Here is a 14,430-nt window from a genome sequence, read left to right on the forward strand (position 1 = left end):
TTTAAATTCTTTTGAATGATAGCTCATAATAATGTAGACAAAGTTCGATTTACTATCTCAGTTTGTCCATCGGTTTGTGGATGACATGTTGTAGAAAACAAAAGTTTTATTCCCAACTCTCTCCATAAAGTTTTTCAAACATAGTATAAGAACTTTATATCACGATCTAAAACTATACTTCTCGATACTCCATGAAGTCGCACGATCTCCCTAAAGAATAGATCAACAATATTGTTAGCATCATATGTTTTTCTACAAGGAATAAAATGAGTCATTTTAGAAAATCTGTCCACAACAACAAAAATAGAATCCATACCTCATTTTGATCTAGGTAAGCCTACAACAAAGTCCATGGAAATATCCACCCAAGGTTCACTAGGAATTGATAAAGGTGTATACAATCCATGAGATAAAGATTTAGATTTTGCTTGCCTACATGTAATACACTTCTCACAAAACTTGACTACATCTCGTTTCATGTGAGGCCAAAAGAAATGCTCAACCAAAACTTCTAGATTTTCTTATACCAAAATGTCTCATTAGTCTCCCACTATGAGCCTCTTGGATTAATAATTTCCTCAATGAACAATTAGGCACACACAACCTTTTGACCCTGAAAAGAAACCCCTCATTCCTTCTAAAACTTTCCAAATAGAACATGTTCACAAACTTCAAATACATTTCCAAAGTTAGGATCATAAGAATATAGATCTTTAATGTATTCAAAACCCAATAATTTAGTATTCAAAGTAGAGATCAAGGTATACCTTCGAGATAAAGCATTTGCAACAATGTTTTCCATACCTCGTTTATACTTGATCATATAAGGAAATGACACAATGAACTCCACCCATTTTGCATGACGTCTATTCAACTTACTTTGGCTCTTCAAATGCTTTAATGATTTATGATCAATGTGAATGACAAACTCTTTGGGTCACAAGTAATGCTGCCAAGTCTCTAAAGCCCTCACCAAAGCATACATCTCCTTGTCGTAAGTTGGATAGTTCAAAGTTGTTTCACTGAGTTTCTCACTAAAATAAGCAAGGGGTTGACCTTCTTAGAGTACAATTCCAATACCTATTCCTGATGCATCACACTCAATTGCAACAGTTTTAGCAAAGTTAGGTAATGCAAGTATTGGTGCAGAAGTTAACTTCTCCTTGAGTAAGTTTTAAGCTGAATTTTGTTCACTATCCCAATGGAAAATCAACATTCTTTTTAACAACTTCAGTCAAGGGTGTAGCTAAACTACTAAAATTTTTAACAAACCTCCTATAAAAACTAGCCAACTCATGAAAGCTATGTACCTCATTTATGGTTTTTGGTGTTGGCCATTCACACTAACAATATACCCAAGAAACTCAATCTGACTTGTGTAAAAGAACATTTTTGAAGGTTAGCATACTTTTCATTTCACAAAACAAGTAGAACTTTTTGTAAATGATTTAGATGCCCATCTAAATTTTTGCTATAAATCAAGATGTCATCAAAATATACTACAACAAAGTCTCCAATAAAAGCACCCATGTGCCTCGCCACGACCTGGAAATCAATTTCTTTGAACAAATTAATATGTATACATAATTAAAATACCTAAAGGGTTTTAGTGGGAAATTATGAATGCATAATTTAATGATGTCCTTAATTGGTTTTGTCTAAGAAAGTGGTTGATGCTCCAATAACCAAGAAGGCCATGTGCCTCGCCACGACCTGGAAACCAATTTTGGAATAATTAAATATGCATACATAATTAAAATTCCTCAAATCCAAATAACTAAGTGGGAGAGGGATTTTTTTAAAATCCCGCGGCCTCCATTACTGGTTTGATAGTGATGCATTCAAACTTATGTGTTGGCTCTGAGTGCCTTCCTCCCCATCGGATGAGTTTGCTTGCGGATCACTGGATCAAACTTCCTTAATGGATGACTATAGGAAATTATTTAAGAGCGTGTGATCTTCTCCATCTGAAGGGACACAATCCTAAATAATTACCTTAGTGTCAAGTAATGGTGAACACTTAGAACACATATAATAGTATCCTCCCCATCGGAGTCACTGCTATTATTTTGTGTGGCCAAAGATAAACCAACTATTAATTTTACTTGTCATAAAGTTAAGTTGACAAGATAGTAAAATTAATGGGTAAAACCTCCTCTTACAAATGCTTGAATTAGTAAACGTCCACACGATCGTGGCTTACTAAATTCCCGGTGTTTGAGGTGTTGGTGAATTTAAATTATATTGTTTGAGGAATCAATATAAATTTTAAAATTCTAAAGTTTTGACCAAATCTCATTTTGTGATTCTCAGGACTTTCAGAATGACTTTTAACCCACTAGCCGTTATACTCAAAGAAAACAAACTTACTGGTCCTAACTATATAGATTGGAAACGCAACTTGGACATTGTCTTAACTGCTGAGGAGTACAAGTTTGTACTTCACGAGGTCTGTCCTAGCGTGCCTGAAAGAGATGCTACCGAAGAGGAGAAAGAAAGACATAGGAAATGGGTTAAGGCAGATGAGATGGCGCGGTGTTACATTTTGGCATCTATGTCAAATGTACTGCAACATCAGCATCAGGCCATGACTTCTGCCTATGACATGATGTTCAATCTCAAGGAACTCTTCGGACATCAAAGTAGGGCCGCCAGGCAAGAGGCAATGAGAAACTTAATGACGACCACCATGAAGGAGGGGACACCCGTAAGGGATCACATCCTTAAGATGATGGCTCATTTAAATGAGATAGAAGTCCTTGGAGCTGAGATCGATGGGGAAACCCAGATCGATATCATTGCTACCTAAGAGTTTTGAGCAGTTTCGCCTGAATTATAACATGAATAAACTAGATTATACATTGGCGGAACTTCTGACAGAACTCCAGGCAGCAGAAGGACTATTTCGTCAAAGTTCTCAAGTTCACATTGCTGAGAGGGTATCTGCTTCTAAGCCGAAAGGCAGGAAAAAGAAGAAGAAACCAGCTGGTTCGGCAAAGACGGTGAATGGACCTCGAGTGGCTGGGCCACAGGCAGGTGTGAAGAAGCCAAAGGGCAAGTGCTTCACATGCAAGCAGTCTGGACATTGGAAGGCGGATTGTCCTCGCAAAAAAGAAGAACAATCAAGGTATATCCTATTCTCTAGTTGTTGAAACATGTTTAGCGGTGTTATCTACCGGAACCTGGTGTGTAGATACGGGTGCCACTGATCATGTCTGCAATTCTTTGCAGGGGTTCCAGGAAACCCGACGACTACGTGAAGGGGAGATCACCGTCTACATGGGCAACGCTACGAAGGTGGCGGCTGTTGCAGTGGGAGAAGTTTATTTACAGTTTGAGAGGAATAAAACTTTAGTTTTGAGAGATTGTCTTTATGTACCTAATTTTAGAAAGAATTTAATTTCAGTTTCTAAATTGTTTATGGATGGATATTCAGTTTCTTTTGATAATAAAGTTATTATTAAAAAGAATAGGATTAATATCTGTTCTGGTACATTGGACGACAATCTTTACACTCTCAATCCAATAAAACCCACGATGCAACAAACGGAAATTAATAGCACATCTTCTAACCTTAATAAGAGAAAAGAACCTTCACAAATGAACCAAACATATCTTTGGCATCTAAGGTTAGGTCATATTAACTTGAGTAGGATTCAAAGGTTGGTAGCCGATGGACCTTTGGGTTCACTGGCAGTTGAAAATTTTCCAACTTGTGAATCTTGCTTGGAAGGTAAAATGACCAAGAGGCCTTTCAAGGCTAAGGGGTATAGAGCCAAAGATGTGTTGGAATTGGTTCATTCTGATTTGTGTGGCCCTATGTCTATCCAGGCAAGAGGTGGTTTCGAATACTTCGTCTCCTTTTGTGGATGACTATTCGAGATATGGATACATATACCTGATGCGCCGCAAGTCTGAGTGCTTTGATAAGTTCAAAGAATTTAAGGCTGATGCGGAGAAACATCTTGGTAAGAGTATCAAGACACTACGGTCTGATCGTGGTGGGGAATACCTCTTGGGAGAATTTAGGGATTACTTATCAGAGGCTGGGATTCAATCCCAATTGTCCGCACCTGGTACACCCCAACAGAATGGTGTGGCGGAGCGAAGGAATAGGACTCTTATGGAGATGGTTAGATCGATGATGAGCTATTCAGAATTACCGAGTTCGTTCTGGGGACTTGCTCTAGAAACAGCGGCATATATTCTGAACTTGGTACCTTCTAAATCAGTACCCTCTACTCCCACAGAATTGTGGACTGGGCGCAAGCCTAGTCTGAGACATATTCGGATTTGGGGTTGTCCAGCACATGTGTTGAGGGGAGACGCTGATAAGTTGGAATCACGTACAGAAGTTTGCTTGTTTGTGGGCTATCCTAGAGGAACGAAAGGTGGTTTGTTCTATAGTCCTAAAGATCAGAAGGTCATCGTTAGCACGAATGCCCGATTTTTAGAAGAGGACTATGTAATGAACCACAAGCCCACAAGTAGAATTGTTCTTGAGGAAATTAGAGGAGATACATCCACTTCAGTACCAATAGTGCAAGATGAGATACCACAAGTAACTGCACCGCGTGTCACAGAGAATGCACAAGAACAGGTGGTGCCTCGTCGTAGTGGGAGGGTTGTTAGACAACCTGATAGATTCATGTTTTTGGGAGAGTCCTCAGACTTGGTCCCTGGTGAACATGAAGCTGATCCCTGGAATTATGACGAAGCACTCCAAGATAAAGATGCAGCATCTTGGCAAAGTGCGATGAATTCTGAAATAGAATCTATGTATTCTAATAAGGTCTGGGAGCTTGTAGAGCCAGCAGATGGTGTAAAAGCCATCGGATGCAAGTGGGTCTACAAAAGAAAGAGAGGAGTAGACGGGAAGGTGGAAACCTTCAAAGCAAGGCTTGTTGCGAAAGGGTATACTCAGAAAGAGGGAATCGATTATGAGGAGACCTTTTCGCCGGTAGCTATGCTTAAGTCTATAAGGATTCTCTTATCTATTGCTGCTCATATGGATTATGAGATTTGGCAAATGGATGTCAAGACAGCTTTCCTTAACGGAAGTCTTGAAGAAAACATCTATATGAAGCAACCAGAGGGATTCATTGCAAAGGGCAAAGAGCATCTTGTATGCAAGCTTAATCGGTCCATTTATGGACTGAAGCAAGCTTCAAGGTCTTGGAACATCCGGTTTGATGAAGTAATCCAGTCATATGGATTTATTCAATGTCCGGATGAGTCTTGTGTATACAAGAAGTGTGACGGAAACGTGGTGGTATTTCTTGTACTGTACGTAGATGATATTTTACTCATTGGCAACAATGTTAAAATATTATCAGACGTAAAGGTATGGTTGTCCAAGCAGTTCGATATGAAGGACTTAGGAGAATGCGCACATATTCTTGGGATCAAAGTTATAAGGGATCGCAAGAAAAGGATGTTGTGCTTATCCCAAGCTTCCTATATCGATACTATCCTAGCTCGTTTTAGCATGCAAAACTCCAAGAAAGGTTTTCTACCTTTTAGGCATGGAGTTCCTCTATCTAAGGAGATGTGTCCTAAGACACCAAAGGAGATAGAGGACATGAAGGCGGTTCCTTATGCCTCAGCAGTAGGAAGCCTAATGTATGCAATGCTATGCACGAGACCGGATATCTGCTTTGCCGTGGGCATGGTTAGCAGATATCAAAGTAATCCAGGACAGGGACATTGGACTGCGGTAAAGCATATATTAAAGTACCTGAGAAGGACTAGGAATTATATGCTAGTTTACCGGGCAGACAATTTAATCCCTGTGGGTTACACGGATTCTGACTTCCAATCGGATAGGGATAAAAGTAAGTCTACATCAGGCTATGTGTTTACATTGGGAGGTGGAGCCATAACATGGAGGAGTATAAAGCAGAAATGCATTTCAGACTCTACCATGGAAGCTGAGTATGTGGCAGCATCTGAGGCGGCCAAAGAAGCTGTATGGCTCAGGAACTTCTTGATGGACTTGGATGTGATTCCTGGTTTGCCCAAGACTATCACAATTTATTGTGATAACAGTGGTGCAGTTGCAAACTCGAAGGAACCACGAGCCCATAAAGCAAGTAAACACATTGAACGCAAGTACCACCTGATACGAGACATCGTCAAACGGGGAGAAGTCGCTGTAGTCAAGATTGCATCAGAGGATAACCTGGCAGACCCTTTCACGAAGGCCCTTCCGGCGAGAGCTTTTGATCGGCATGTGGAGGGGATGGGGATCAGATGTATGGCAGCATATGAGACAGCGTAGTCTTCTAGTATAAGTGGGAGATTGTTGGGATGTATACAAGAATCCTAGCTATCTATGTAAATAAACATTCTGAAATGAGAATTACTTTTGGTCAATGTTTGCATTTAGTTTTTATGCAAGTGTCCACTTAATCTATATTGTAGATAAACATGGTGTGCGGAGTCACACACAGAAGACCATGTTATCAGTTCCTTATAGATTATAAACAGTGTTCACAACCAAGATGGATTGGACAAACCATTGGACTGGTTGTAGTGTAATTTGGTCTTAGTCTGTCTTGACTATAGAATTACACTAGTACACTTAGTGTGTATTGAGCAGGACCACCTGAGGATTGTTCGATTTATACTGACTATATAATCGAACTAAACCTCTGTTACTATCGATGTACATGCTCTTAATCCCAATATAATAACAAACACATGTACTTAGTATATACTTCTTTGATTCATCAACGGGTGAGATTTAGAGCGATAGATCAAAAGGCCCGATGAGTTGGGAAGTAGTATTATGTACATGGTGTGTTGTTGATTATAGAAGGAAACTGTGTCCTATAATCTAGGCTGATGATGTCCCCTTGAGGAGCTCATAAAGGATTATCATGTAAGCCCTGCAGGCGGACTTAGTTCCACATGATAACAAAGGTTGAGTGGTACTACTCTTGGATTAGAAGTTAATTAAATTCGAGTTGTCAGTAACTCATTTAATTGACGGACATACGATATCTTAAACACAGGGAGATTAATGTACTTATAGTAAGAAGGAGCCCATATTATAATATGGGATTGGTGCGGTAGTGCAATAATAACTCTCTAGTGGAATGAGTTATTATTGATGGACTTAAGCTGTGTGTTCAGGAGGAACATGGGAAGCTTAAGCCCATCGGGAGGCCAAAACCAATTCCTCCTCGAGGTCCCTACTGTAGCCTCTGGAAATCCTCGAATCCACCTAAGGAAGAATTCATGGAGACCTTCGGAAGAATTCTTGAAGACCTCTCGGAGACCTTCGGAAGAATTCTTGAAGACCTCAGAAGACCTTGGAAGACCTCCGGATGAATTCTGAAAGAATTCTGAAAAGAATTCTGTGAGAAATTTCGGATAGGAAATTCTATTTATAAAAGAAAATTTCTGGAATTTTATTTAGAATTTTTTGAGAAAAATTCGGATAAGAAAGAAATTTTTTATAAGAATTTCCGCTAAGAAATTTCGTCTCTTCTCGTACAAAATTTTATTATAAAATTTTGTGAATTAATTTTGTTAAATTAACAAAATATTAATTATGGAATCTCGCTAAATATTAGCGAGATATAATTAAAAAGATTTTGTTAAAGATAAGAACAAAATTAATAAAATGGAAATTTATTAAAAAGATAACTAATCTTATCCATTAGATTTTATTAGATTTATTTCTAATAAAATCTTATTAAAAGATTTATTTCTAAATAAATCTAGATAAGATAAGATTGTTAGATTCTTTCTAATAAAATCTTATAAGAGATTTATTTCTAAAATAAATCTAGATAAGATAAGTTTATTAGATTGTTTCTAATAAATTTTTCTTAAAGATTCTATTAGAACTTTTCTAACTGAATCTGGATAAGAAAATTTATTAGAATCTTTCTTAAATTTCCATGATGGCTTGGCTATATAAAAGGGGGTTTAGAGGAGGCAAAAGACAATCAATCTAATTTTTTTTTCCTCTCCTTGAAGCCGGCGGCAACAAAGAAGCCTTTTCTCTCTCTTTCCCTTTCTCCCGCCGCCCCCTCCTCCCTCTTCTTCTCTTTAGGGCCGGCGCCCTCTTAAGGCTTCCTTCTCCTCTTCTATTCCCTTTAGGGCCGGCGCTCCTTGGTGGCTTCATCCCCTTAGGGCCGGCGGCTAAGAACAAGAAGGAAGGAGAAGAAAGAAAGGAAGAAAAGAAGGCTTGGTTGCTTGATTCCTTGCCATTGAAGAGAAGAGTTTTGGTGGAGATATCTCGAAGGATCGTTGTCCACACAACGTTCGAGAAGAGGAGAGGACATACAGCAGAAGATCAAGAGGTTATCTTCTTCCTCTAGGCATCCCGAAGAAAAGGTATAATTTATTGTTTCCGCTTTAAATAAATTATTTCCTTTTATCTTGGATCCTGTAAACCAAACACAAGAGCCCAATGATCTTAATGCGTTGATCAAACCTTGGTTTGATTAACTATGAGGGCAACTTAAATCCGTTTCCGGAAAAATTTTTGTTCTGCAAGAATTTACCGGAACGGATTTCCTAGTGTTTCCCAACAATCTCATCATCCTCACTGAAACGGGAAGGCTTGCACTGCTCGTACCATAGAACCTTGGTCGACATTAGGGCAAGCACAAAAAGCACTAAAGGGAAACAAAGGGCGAAGAAATCACAAGAAACCAACACCTCACGGAGCCAGGAAAACTCGCAAAGAGAACCCTAATCTCAAGAGGAGGCAAGGGTAGAGAAGACAACTCAAGGAGAATTAAGCCACAAGGATGACAAGAAGGAAAAAAGATAACCGAAGACGAAAAACTAGGGTTTTGAGAGAAACTTAAGAGGACAGGAAGAAGAACACGAAGAACGCAGGGAACACGGCAACGACGCTTAAGAAAGGGAAGGGAAACTTACGGGAAGCGTGGGGCTCGCGAGTGAAGTTGGAGCAGAGGCAACAGAAGGCGCGAAAGCAAGGGTTAGGGTTAGGCGGAGTGAATGGAGAAGGCGAAGGCAAGAAGAAATAAATCAAACGGTCAGCTGATCACAACCGTTGACACATCGAAACTTTAAATCGACGGACAAGGATTATCAATAAATCAGGCGCGGAACTTACTAGGACAACAGCGACAACACAGAAGAAATAAGAGCGACCCAAATCCAACTCAAGTTCAGTCAGTCAACTTTGTCTCCTTCGACTAAACTAGGTCGGGAGGCTTGTGATCCGGCGCAAATAGTCCCCGAGGATAAAGGGACACGTGGAGCTCCTCTATTAGCATGGTAGGTGTGGACCTCATGCAAAATGTCCGAGCTCCCTCCCATATCAGCACGGATACCTCATCTTCAAACCAAATGATAACCCAGCGGAACGAAAACCTCATCAAGGGAACAACATGCACTTGGGTGTACAAGACGAGTTCTTCGTCGTATGGACGACCATGCCACAATGATAATGCACCACCTCATAACCGACCTCATGATCCATGCCCAAGCTCGCATGCCTACCTCAGGGCAAGATACCGGCATCGCATGCCTACCTCATGACTAGGTACCGGCAACATAGGCCTACCTCACAATGAGGCCGCAACATCGCATGCCTATTTCAGGGCAAGGTACTGGCATCGCATGCCTACCTCATGACTAGGTATCGGCAACATAGGCCTACCTCACAATGAGGTCGCAGCATCGAATGCCTACCTCAGGGCAAGGTACCGGCATCGCATGCCTACCTTATAACAAGGTCACGACATCATATGCCTACCTCACAATGAGGTCGCAACATCGCACGCCTACCTCAGGGCAAGGCCCCAGTGGCACAAGCCTGCCTCATGACCGGACCTCTGTAGCGCCCTTCCTCCTATACTACTCCCGCGAGGAGTTTAAGACATCCTTACGGGGTCCCCTCAACCGAGGCAAGGTTAGAAGTACCTGTGCCTCTCCTCTACACTTACCCAGTTAGCCGTTCCTGACCTCAAGCCCGGGGAATGGATATCAACGGATCACCACACTGATCTTTTCCCCAAGCTTCGCAACTCATCTGGAGAATTGGAGCGTAGATCAAGTTCCTTACTTGGCCCAGCCTGATCCCGACCATCTAAAGAAGATAAATCACATGGTTAGGATCGCCAGATGAAGATCAGCTAATATGAGCCACTGGATATTCAAAAACCCTCAAAGATTATCATTATCCCATTAATAACAGATCAATAGCCAATCACATGTGCCGAGATCCTAAAATATCGCCCCCGCCACTCCTATATAAGCTCCAAAGGTATAACAATTGAGGCTCTCGGCTTTTTTCAGAAAAATACACTTCTTTTCTCACTGCCTGACTTGAGCGTCGGAGTGGCCACGCCAGGACTCCCCGGCACCCTGCTAACCTGTGCGTTCAGTTGTTGTTTCCTCAGCCCCCTCTCATCGACGTGGAAGTGCAGGTTGACGCGGTCTCCTATTGTCTGGTGGTGTGGCTATCGTCGGCAAGGAGCCGGAACACACACATATAGATGGTTCAAGATTAGTATTATATTTATATATATATAAAAGAGTTTGTATTTGTTTTACAACTCTCCTCCAATTATCAAATAATATTTGATTTCTAAAAAGTCAGTAGACAAAATAAATCGTCGTTCATCTAATCTATTATTTTCAAAATAAAATATCTATTATACAATAACGATTTGATGTGGCGGAACCCTACGGCTCCTACGTGACACATACAGTTAAAAATCAAGCTGATCTACTGAGTCAAAACTTAAGAAAAAATAAAATTTATCTGAAGACCTAATGTGCAAACCTCAGCACAGCTTGGCCACTCTGTCAGCTCGGCACAGCTCGGCCACATGTGCAGTTCACCTCGGCCAGTTCTGCTCGGGCATACATTTAGGTGAGCTTGACCACACGCTTAGTTTATCACGGCCAGTTCAGCTCGATCGCACGCTCAGCTCGACTAGACGTTCAGGTCAGCTCGGCCAGACATATAGTTCAACTCGTCCACATGCTCAGGTTAGCTCGGCAATACATAGGTGAGCTCGAACACACACTCAGTTCAGCCCAGCCTCACATATATAGGTGAGCTCCGCCACACGCTCAGGTGAGCTCCGCCACACATATAGGTGAGCTCGACCATATACTCCTATAGCTCGGCCACATGCTCTCACAGCTCGGCCACTCCTACAACTCGGCCACATGCTCTCACAGCTTGGCCATTCATACAGCTCGGCCACATGCTCTCATAGCTCGGCCATTTATACAGTTCGACCACACATCTTTCGACCTCATGTGTCAGCTCGGCCATCAACATACAAACAGGCCGATCCTTCTCCTTGGTTCAGACTTATCATTTCATCCAATAGGATAAGGACGGTGACCAAGTTACCAAACTTGGTCCCCGAAGATCCCACACACTTATCTACACAACTGTCGAATGAAGATAATCTGTTGGTGCAGTCTTGCCCCAAGTATCATTGGATTTTAATGTTTGGCTAAATGAGTTTAAGTTAGGTATTGTTGGTGATCTAACATGTGTGAATTGAATTTATCAGAAAATCCAGGTTTGAAGAGTTGGCAAATGGTGAAGTCCCGCAGGCGCGTCCTCTTGGCAAATATTGAAGTCTCGAAGGTGCGACCTCTTGGCAAAAGGAAGACTTAGCATGACAACAAGGAAATATTTCTAGCAAGTACAAGGATGGACACGAGGTTTGTGGAAGATGTTTGTGATGGGAAACACTAGGAAATTCGTTCTAGTTAATTCTTGCAGAACAAAAATTTTTCTGGAAACGGATTTAAGTTGCCCTCATAGTCAATTAAACAAAGTTTGATCGACGCATTTAGATAATTGGGCTCTTGTATTTGGTTTACAGGATCCAAGATAAAAGGAACAATTTATTTAAAGCGGAAACAATAAATTTGCACATTTTCTTCGAAGGTCTCCAAAAATTCTTCCTGAGGTGGATTCGAGGATTTCTAGAGGCTACAGTAGGGACCTAGAGAAGGAATTGGTTTTGGTCTCCCGATGGGCTTAAGATTCTCATGTTCCTCCTGAACACACAGCTTAAGTCCATCAATAATAACTCATTCCACTAGAGAGTTATTATTGCACTACCGCACCAATCCCATATTATAATATGAGCTCCTTCTTACTATAAGTACATTAATCTCCCGGTGTTTAAGATATCGTATGTCCGTCAATTAAATGAGTTGCTGACAACTCGAATTTAATTAACTTCTAATCCAAGAGTAATACCACTCAACCTTATTATCATGCGGACAAAGTCCATCTGCAGGGTTTACATGATAATCCTTATGGGCTCCTCAAGGGGACATCATCAGCCTAGATTATAGGATATAATTTTCTTCTATAATCAACAACACACCATGTACATAATACTACTTCCCAACTCATCGGGCCTTTTGATCTATCGCTCTAAATCTCACCCTTTGATGAATCAAAGAAGTACATACTAAGTACATGTGTTTGTTATCATATTGGGATTAAGAGCATGTACATCGATAGTAACAGAGGTTTAGTTCGATTATATAGTCAGTATAAATCAAACAATCCTCAGATGGTCCTACTCAATACACACTAAGTATACTAGTGTAATTCTATAGTCAAGACAGACTAAGACCAAATTATACTACAACCAGTCCAATAGTTTCTCCAATCCATCTTGGTTGTGAACACTGTTTATAATCTATAAGGAACTGATAACATGGTCTTCTGTGTGTGACTCCGCACATCATGTTTATCTACAATATAGATTAAATGGACACTTGCATAAAAATTAAATGCAAATATTGACCAAAAGTAATTCTCATTTCAGAATGTTTATTTACATTGATAGCTAAGATTCATGTATACATCCCAACAGTTTGAAGGCGTAAGTCAAGGCCAAGGGATGAAGAAGGAAGCTGAAAGGTGATTTTCAACTTCACCAGTCGACTGATATTCCCATCAATCGACTGGTGTTCTGATCCAAAACACATAGGAAGTTTGGTCGAGTGAAAATCACTGACCAGTAGACTAGTGGAGACATCGGTCGATTGATATATGAACGTTAGACTAACAACTGGAGAATTAATCTCAATCTACAAGAGCCGTTGAAGCCCACCAGTCGATTGATCCCTGAGGCAGTCGACTGGTATCGAGAAAAATATAAAAAGACAGATTGAAATTGGAGACTCAAGTGTGTTTTCACTTTTTCTTCCTTACACGATCTTCAAGCTTTGTGACTCTCAAATCTTCCCCTAAACCTTCACTACACATTTGTAAGAGGAAGAGATCATTTGTAAAAGGTTTCTCCACCTTCAAATATTATTTTGAGAAGGAGAAGTTTCATAGTGGAACGTTCGCGTGGTGTATGTGGATCCTTGGATTAGTCACCTCATAGAGGTAGATAGTTAAATTTTATTTTACTTTTATCTTGTGCTTCGCTAACGATTTTATAGGCAAGAGAAAAGTTGTTATCGACCCCCTTTAGCAAACGCAACGGTTCCAATAAGTGGTATCAGAGCAGGTTAACTTTGGAAGAACTCACCTTCAATCAAAAAATTTAGATGGTGTTTCAAGAGGGATACAACACCGCACGACCTCCATTCTTCGATGACAATGGTTTTGCCTATTGGAAAGGTAGAATGGAATACTATTTAATGAACGATATTGAAAACTGATTTAGTGTTGTAGATGGTTTCGAAAAACCAAAGGATGCATTTGGAGTATCTCTACCTACCAAGGACTGGTCGAAGGAAATATGCAAAGAAGGCTCAAGCAAATGCAAAAGCCACAACCATCTTGCAATGCGGATTCTCCAAAGAGCAACTGAGCAAGGTTGGACCCTTCAACTCGGTTAAAGAGCTTTGGAAGAAGCTCATTGAATTAAATGAAGATTCAAGTAAATCTAGAAGAACCAAGAGGTATCTCTTGGTTGGACAATTTTAAACCTTCAACATAAAGCAAAATGAGACAGTAAGTCAAATACATGGACGGTTCAAAGAGATTGTGAATGGACTTCATGTGATAGATGAGAAAATAGACAATCGAGACTTGGTAAGGTATGTACTTCAACCTTTTCCCAGAACCACTTTATGAGCATCAATTGGTGATGCATATAAAGTATCTAGGGATCTTTCAATTGTTAAACTAGATAAATTATTTTGTGAATTTGAGCTACATGAACAAGCTAATATGTCTACCAAAGAGAAATGTATTGCCTTGATTGTAGAAAGAATGAGAAGAAGAAGAAGGAGGAGGAAAAGGAGCCTTCATTTGAAAACCGATCAAGAATCCTCGGATAGTGATGAGGAGATGTCGGCAAAGGAGGTCGCTCATTACGTAAAGAAGATGATGAAAATGTCAAGGAGATTCACAAGGAAGATGTAAAGAAGATGTTTACATCACCACATGGTTAAAATCAATCAAAGTTGAAGTTTTAATTCTAACGTTACATG

Source organism: Curcuma longa, chromosome 18 (genome assembly GCF_044706935.1).
Source record: "Curcuma longa cultivar G26 ecotype Majalengka, Jawa Barat chromosome 18, ITB_CL_G26_1.1, whole genome shotgun sequence".
Taxonomy (NCBI): domain Eukaryota; kingdom Viridiplantae; phylum Streptophyta; class Magnoliopsida; order Zingiberales; family Zingiberaceae; genus Curcuma; species Curcuma longa.